General features: G+C 34.1%; 1 protein-coding gene across 1 annotated transcript in view; it reads right to left on the bottom strand.

Moving 5' to 3' along the window:
- Positions 1 to 8,318, bottom strand: part of LOC111044597 (hexosaminidase D) — a 28,808-nt gene extending 20,490 nt beyond the window's left edge. Inside the window, 1 exon segment of the mRNA XM_039428990.1 lies at positions 8,134 to 8,318. The gene's annotated coding sequence lies outside the window, so the exon portion shown is untranslated.
- Positions 8,319 to 8,769: the final 451 nt, after the last annotated feature.

Below are 8,769 nucleotides of genomic sequence, written 5' to 3' on the forward strand. Positions count from 1 at the left end.
TTTCAATAGACTTTTCCAAGTAATTGCCAGTCTAAGGACTACCACAAGATCGATCTCTAATCTGCAACTGAGATCACAGGAAAATTCGTGAATTTTCCACAGGGAAAACCAGCAAATAATATTTGCTATTAAAGAAGACAGGTTTCTAAGAATTTTAGAAAGGATTCGCGGTTCTGAAAACCCGCGAATAGGACGATCTCGAATCTGAAACTGAGATCAGGAAGGATTTTAACACAGGAAGAATTAAGAGAAAGAAAGAGAAAGGATGCCGCAGTCTAGACACTTCGGCGAGGAAGTCCTCAAGCTGTACCTGAGAGCTAGAAGGATTTTAGAATAGGGAAAGTGAAGAGAAAGTAGGAGAAAGGATGCTGCAGTCTAGAAACTTCGGCGAGGAAGTCCTCAAGCTGTACCTGAGAGCTAGAAGGATTTTAGAATAGGGAAAGTGAAGAGAAAGAAAGAGAAAGGACGTCGCAGTCTAGAAACTTCGACAAGGACGAACTCAAGCTGCACCTGAGTTCTCTAGGAAAGGATTGGACTTTTCCTACTTGGAATTACAGCAAGTCAGAAACTGCTAAGCGAATTTAAAATACAGGGCCACTCTATAGTATGAAAACTAAGCAAGGAAAATTTACCATAAATGATAATAATCTCTCTACAAGGATAAAAATTAATCGAGAAAACTTTTCTCAAAAGGAACAGGGATTTTCCCACAAGAATTAAAATTAATTGAGTAAAACTATTCTCAAAAAGGACAAGGATTTCCCTACAAGAATAAAAATTCAATGCAGAAAAATTACTCTTTAAACTAAAGGCCACCTTACTACAGAGAAGGAAAAATATACCGACTACCAGTCCTGACATACAATTACCTGAATCGACGTGGATACTGATACGGAGAATAGCGAACCGATTCTCACTTCCCGTATTATAATTAAGAACGTCGTGAAGCGACAGAGTCGAGACTTATAAATTAAGTACTCAAAAATAATCTGCTATAAGAGCCTAGCTAAATTCCCCACTCAACTATTTGTAGCACAAACTTGAGGTCCCTTACAGGCTTCAAAACCAAGGATAACTCGTTAACCCCCAGTGATACGAATTTAGGAAAAGTAACCGACAAGAAAGAAAATCCCCCAGGAAAATCCACCTTCAAATACAGTCGGCAATTCGACATACAATATTCCATTCACTAAAATACAGAATAGAATATTAACCCTCTAGTACACCACTATTAGGAGCGCCGCTTGGAACGCAGCCGTACACGAACCCGTTCACCGAACAACTGCTTCTCTCCCAGGTCTTCTTGAAGCAGCACCCGGTCGCTGAAAATTAGGAGGCCGGGGGAAAAAAGATTGCCGACCAATGAGAGTCTGAAAAGACGATCACGCCACTGGTCATGTGACAGGGTTTGACTCAGCTGCTCCTGATGCTAAGGGTGCAGCAAATGATGACAATGAAACTAATTACTACACTAAATCAGGCCGGTAAACAATATTTCTATTCCAGAAATTTCATGATGAGCGATACCAACCCGACTCGGTAGCCGCTTATCATTTTGATGATACGGCTGCTGCTGATTCATAGGGATTGGCGACGATGGTGATGATGTGCATATACACAACTACAAATCTAACAAAATATATCCGGCAGTCGATCCTATTCCTATTCTAAAACAGAATAAATTCGCTAAATTATACATTAGTCGACGGCTCTACGTCCGTCACAAAAATTCACTTTGTGACACTACATGAAATTCACAACAAAAAATGTTCAGTCAAATTTTCTTATATCGACCTTAATTAGATAGGTAGATAGATTTATTTTTTCTGTGTAGTTTAGGAGAATATTGTGGTAGTTATTCATATTGAATGAAAAAGACTAAGAAATTGTCAAAGAACCACAGATTTATTGATACTTAGAAAGACCGTTTTTGGTTATTACACCATTGTCAATCTCTGATAAACTCTGCATCAAAGTTTATCAGTTTATCAGAGATTGACAATGGTGTAATAACCGGAACCGGTCTTTCTAAGTATCAATAAATCTGTGGTTTTTTGACAATTTCTTAGTCTTTTTCATTCAATTTAATTATTTTGCTATCGGACAATAGCCTACAGTCATCAGCAACGTCAATAAAATATTCATAGTACTTAGCACTTAATTAAAAAGAATGTGTGGAAATCTCATCCAAGAATAGAAGGTCCTGCAGGTCCTTAGATTTCGATATACAGGGTGATTCATAATTATGGTAAAATATTTTAATACGTGATAGTAGAGGTAAAAATAAAAAAGTTCATATGAACATATCCATAAACGCTTCATTAGCAAGCTATACAGGGTGAAAGATTTCGCCCGGAATTCAGTTCCTCTGGTGAAATACACCGATGCTGAATTGTTTGGGGGCTAGTTTTTGAAAACCCATGCTGGATTCATAAGGAAAAATATCTGAAAAATTGAATAAAACTAGTCTGGAAGCTGTAGTGTGAGTAGTTTTTGAGAAAAAAGTTGAAATATGCAAAAAATTTAAGTAGAAAAACACAGACTTCTACGTTTGATGCCCAATAACTTTCTTTAATGACCAGTAAACAAATATTTTTTCGCAATAAAAATTGTAGAGAATTCAATTCTGAAAAGAATTATGTAAGCTGTGTAAACTAAATTCAAATAAAAGGTGAATAAAATGTATTCTTATGTAGTACATTACACCATAAAAATTTGCTGTTTTATGAGGAGAGAACTATAATAACTCATAGGTTGTAGCTGATTGCAAATAAAACATGGATTTTAATAACAGCTGTTTTAAAACAGCTGATTTATCATGTTTTGAATAAGAAAATATTCAAATGAAATTATCAGCTGAAAATTATTTTCAAAAATACTTTAGCTCACTGTTGAACAAAAAAAAAACTGTAAGTTAGGCCTACTGTAACCGCGCTGTGTTTTTTGTTTAATCTATTAACCAGTTATTTGTAACCATTCCACTTTGCTTTCGTGTTGAGTGTTAACTTTTTAAAAAATGGCAGGTAATCTTAGACATTATACATACTCCGAATTAGCTGACATGCATTTAATGTATGGAGTGGGACACTACTGTAATAGTACTGAAGCAAGACGTTTGTATCAAGAGAACTTTCCTAACCGAATATGTCCAAGTTCAAGGTTTTTTGCCACTATTCATCAACGTCTGTCTGAAACAGATTCTTTGATATCCAAAGAGCACATTTATGCAGACAGACCCCGATCTACTATGACTGTTGGGTTAGAAGAACAAGTTCTTAATGAAATTTATGAACATCCAGAGAAGAGCACAAGAGAATTGTCAGTGCAGTTTAATGTCAATCAATCTATTATTTGGAGGATACTAGAATAGCAGAAATTACATCCATACCACCTCCAGAAAGTTCATACTCTATTGCCACGAGACTGTATTCCCCGTGCTAGTATTTGACAATGGTTTTTAGTGAAAATTGTTTACCCAAACTTTTTAACAATAGTTTTATTTACCGACGAGGCACACTTTACAAGAACTGCTATCGTTAACGTCCACAACCAACATATTTGGGCGCCTGAGAATCCTCATGCCATCAATCCTAATCTTTCACAACATCAGTTTTCAGTAAACATTTGGGCAGGAATCATAGGAGATCATCTACTTCTGTTTGAGCTTCCTCCCAGGCTTAATGGCATAATCTAACTAGTCTTTTGGTATAAGTTTAATGTCATTTAGATATGCTGCTTTCATATAAGAAAAACTTTTCATAAAAAACCGAATATTTTATTTGCAATCAGCTACAACCTATGAGTTATTATTTCTCTCCTCATAAAACAGCAAATTTTTATGGTGTAATGTACTACATAAGAATACATTTTATTCAACTTTTATTTGAATTTAGTTTACACAGCTTACATAATTCTTTTCAGAATTGAATTCCCTACAATTTTTATTGCGAAAAAATATTTGTTTACTGGTCATTAAAGAAAGTTATTGGGCATCAAACGTAGAAGTCTGTGTTCTTCTACTTAAATTTTTTGCATATTTCAACTTTTTTCTCAAAAACTACTCACACTACAGCTTCCAGACTAGTTTTATTCAATTTTTCAGATATTTTTCCATATGAATTCAGCATAAGTTTTTCAAAAACTAGTCCCCAAACAATTCAGCATCGGTGTATTTCACCAGAGGAACTGAATTCCGGGCGAAATCTTTCACCCTGAATAGCTCGCTAATGAAGCGTTTATGGATATATGTTTATATGAACTTTTTTTCTTATTTTTACCTCTACTATCACGTATTAAAATATTTTACCATAATTATGAATCACTCTGTATATTGATTTTTCGATATTCTTGAAAAAACGTCAATAACTGGAATACTATCAGTCAAAATCTAGTTTTTCTGAGGATATGGTTAGAAAGAGGAAGAGATTAATATAATTTGTCCCTTTGTTTGGCGTTTTTGACCTTTTATGAGCGTTCAACGTGTTTGAAATTTGGCTTTGAGCTTTTTACAACCTTGAACGTTCATAAAAAGTTCAAAAACGTCAAACAAAGGAACAAACTATATGAATCTTATTGGAAATTTCTTCCTCTTTCCAAACATATCCTTTAAATTGGATTTCGACTGATAGTGTTTTAGTTATTGTCATTTCTAAAATATATTTATAGAAAATTGAAAACTAAGGTAGACATTTTTCGTGAAGTGAACAACTATAGGACAACCTATTTTTTAACTATGTGTGTAGCATTATCTAAATTTGGGAGAGGAATAGCACAAGGTTACCGTATTTGGTCTCTCCCTATCATTTTGATGATGAACTTATTGTATGAATCAATAAAGAATGAATAAATATTTAAGAAAATTTTACTCAACATTTTTTTTTACAAATTTCATGTTTAATCTATTTATGGTCTTCGGATTACCCGTATACTTCCAGCAAGTAGTAGCCTATTCATTATTCCTAATTCGTGTTTTTTTCCTGATAAAATATTTCGTTCATTTTATAAATGTTTTTCATTATTTTTTATCTTGCTAAGCTGTGTGTTTTTGTTATCTTATTGCTTGTGATTGTAAATATTCAATGAATGAAAGTTGAATTAATATCTTCTAATTCAAATCCCCCCCATCCCCCGCTCTAACAAACGCTAACCATCTCAATAGACCACACAGCACAAAGTGAAAGAACAAAAATTAGTCAGGAAGTTTTTGTAGTGAGATTCAATTCAAACTGACAGCATTCCTCACCTATAGCACCAATGCTTCCTATTCTAACAATGCTGACAATCAGAACTGACCGATGTACAGAGAGTTTCAAAATGTTCTCCGGGGTTACGAAAATTCATTACAAAAAAACTATTCCACTTACAATAATGGAACAAGACTGTGATTTTTCATAACCCCGAAGAACATTTTTTAAACTCTCTGTTTATTAGAGATGTGTCGTTCGGTCATGACCCGTTCGAATTGAACGGGTCATTAAGGTGAACGAGTGATCCGGATCACATTTATTCAAAAAACCCGTTCATTTGACCCGTTCATCAACTGGGGTAAACCCCTGTTTTTACACATCAACTGTGGTGAACCTTTTTTTTTTTTTTTTTTTTTTTTGCTTGTTTATAGGAAAGCTATAGGAAATTAACCGTTCAATTGAACGGGTCTTTTTGAACGGGTCGCGACAGTGAACGTGAACGACTGACCCGAATCAGTAAAGTGATCCGAACTTCCCATCTCTACTGTTTATTAACAGTGAATAAAGTAGCTGTCGTTTTGAACATTGTGCGTTTTGTATTAGTTGATTATTCAGTACTATCGAAGGCGTTGTCAACATTTCAACTGATTGTTTGAATCGTATTGTTCTCATGACGATTTCGTCTGAATGAACCGATTGTCGTCTAAAATATTTGTTTACACTAAAGTTTTTTTCATGTTTAGAGTTCATTGTCATGGTCAGCAGAGTGTTGATTCACGTATTTGGTGACAATGAAAGTAGATTGTACTTAGAACAAATTAAAAACAAATAATCCTATTATATTAAGCAAGCAATTTCTGTATTTATATATCTGGTTATTTTTATATCTGGCTATTTTTATATCTGGTTATTTATGTTTTACGGATCTCGAAAACGGCTCTAACGATTTTCACGAAATTTGGAACATAGTAGGTTTATGATATAAAGATTAGATTGCTCTAGGTCTCATTCTTTGGAAAACTCGCTGAACGAAAGTAAAAGGATAATAATTCATCCTTGGAAAACAGATGATAATTTCGTCGTCTCTCGATAACAGAAGATGCGTGTGCCTGTGTGGGAGAGAGACAGAATTATTTCCAGCTGTGTAATCATAATCAATCAGCAAGAAATTTTATCTAGCTAGACAATTCAATCGATTTGATCCACATAATCTGATTTGTTGACATGACATGATAATCCTCCTAAAACCTAGTATACCTCTTAGTATATCATAATTTATTTTCAAAGTTGATCATTATTTGACAATTTCAAGTGATTAGTGGTGTTATTTTGTTATAGAATTTTGTTTGTATATAATCTAAATAATTATTTTTTCGTTTTAAAATGTTTGAACAAAAAATTGAACCTGAATTCAAGTGTATGGAACATAACCTACTTTCTGGACTATTTATAGTGTATAAATAAAAATCGGGAAAGAAACAGTTTTGGGCTGTGCCTGTTAGTACTTCCCCAATCATTTTAAAGAATTGTGTTTGGTTTATCAAAAGTCAATAAAAAATAATGAGTGAAGCTCGGTGCCCCGATATTAATAGATGAATACTGCTCAATGTCGAATTCAGCTGAACAGATATAGATATTTATACGGTATATACAGATTTCGAGATATGGAATATAATAATAATAATGTCGAGTGACCTGGCTGGCTCAGGTCTGTTGTCAGAGTTTTCAGGTCGCAACTGATCAATTTCAGGGCCTCTAACATGACCTAACGACTGTTTTCCAGGCAGCCGGGACCGACGGCTTAACGTGTCCGAAACACGGGAGTGGCCCGAGATATGGAATTTATTACAACTTTATTAGAATTTCTATCATTCATGACATTTCAAATTTATCACAGTTATATCACAATATCAATGTTATGAAATTCAACAATCAAATTAATGTATAGAATAGCTACATTAATATACTAGCTTACATTTACTCTCCATTTACACTTTAAAATGGCTCATGGGTTTTTTATTGCGGATGATTCCCACATGAGCCTTTTGCTTGTGCGTGGGTAATGAAAAGTGCGAGCGTGATTTAATGAGATGTTTAAACGTCCATGCCTATTCGATGGGATCTTGCGGGATTCGAACCCGCGACCCGTGGTAGTACAAGCAGACTGAAGGGTGCAACTTCAGTTTCTTGGTGTTACAATAAAATAAAGGGTACTTGATGATTATAATTGTTTTAGCTGGATTAATCTAAATTTATAAATAAATAAAGCTATGATATTACAATTTTCCAATACTTAATTTTCTTTTCCAAAACAAAATAAACTTCCCACTTAAATCAGATATACATTTAAAAAATAGAAAAATAGAAATCCAAGTATCCTTTTGAAATTGTTTAGTTTTTGAACAAAATGTTTCGGCTACATGATGTCATTGTCAAGTGATTGGAAAATAAAACAACCACTTGATAATGACATCATATAGCCAAAACATGTTGTGACTAAACAATTTTAAAAGGGTACCTAGATTTCTATTTTTATTTATATTCAAGAGTAGCCCTAAAGAAAAAAGACAATACATTTTTAAATTTATGTTTTATAAATATTTAGTGGAAGTTTCATTCTTATTTCGGACAAGAAATTCCATCAATAATCATTTTTGAATAGGAAGATCTCAAAATATAATTAACAATAATATCTTAATATTATCCTCCTCAATAATATCATAGAGAACCAATAGCATAACTTACGCTATTGTTCCTCTATGATAATATCATAAATGTGCTTTAAAAAGCTATAGCCAATATTATACAAAATTATAAAATATAATATCAACCTTGAAAAAGTAGTGGATTCTGATAAATGTTTGCCAGACCAGGCTCCTAAAGATGAATAATTTATTTTTATTTCTAGATTAATATTATCATGGATATAATAGTAACGTGTATTAACCTGGTAAGCTGACGTTTGTAGACTCTATAAAGACGTGGTGTGCATCTCTGCTGGTTCATATCCAATAAAAACAAATAATATCTATGTATAGCAGACTAAAAGAGTCACTTAGTTGACAAAAATTGAGTTGGAGACCAGCTAACTTCAGAAGGCAAAGGCAGTAACGCTAACCAAATACTGACGAAGTTCATCCGGCGCTCTATCAAAATGCCGCCCGCCCAACAAGCTTTTTCCGCAGCACTAGCTGCTGCTATCTATCGTCATTTGTACAAACTATTTCAACATCACCCAGCTAGATGAAGGATTTTCAAGCTTTGTTCATACCAAGCTATTTTACTCTGCAGAGCTACAGAAAAAATCTGGTGTGGCGCACTCACACAACTTTCCTTGCCGTTATGAAAATTGACCACCTGACGCTAGTGTTCACGCGCATCTTAAGTCTACTTATAAACAAAGATCTGAGCCAGCTGGTGACAGGACAATAACGCTGGAGACGTACGAGGTCACGTAGTGACGTAGTGAAGTTAGGTCTTCATAGTGAATCATTTAATAGAATCAACAGTTGCCAACAGTTTGCAATAATTGGATAATCACATTTTCTCAAATGTCGAGCTTATTTTCAATTTTAGGTGAAAA

Source organism: Nilaparvata lugens, chromosome 1, assembly GCF_014356525.2.
Source record: "Nilaparvata lugens isolate BPH chromosome 1, ASM1435652v1, whole genome shotgun sequence".
Lineage (NCBI taxonomy): Eukaryota > Metazoa > Arthropoda > Insecta > Hemiptera > Delphacidae > Nilaparvata > Nilaparvata lugens.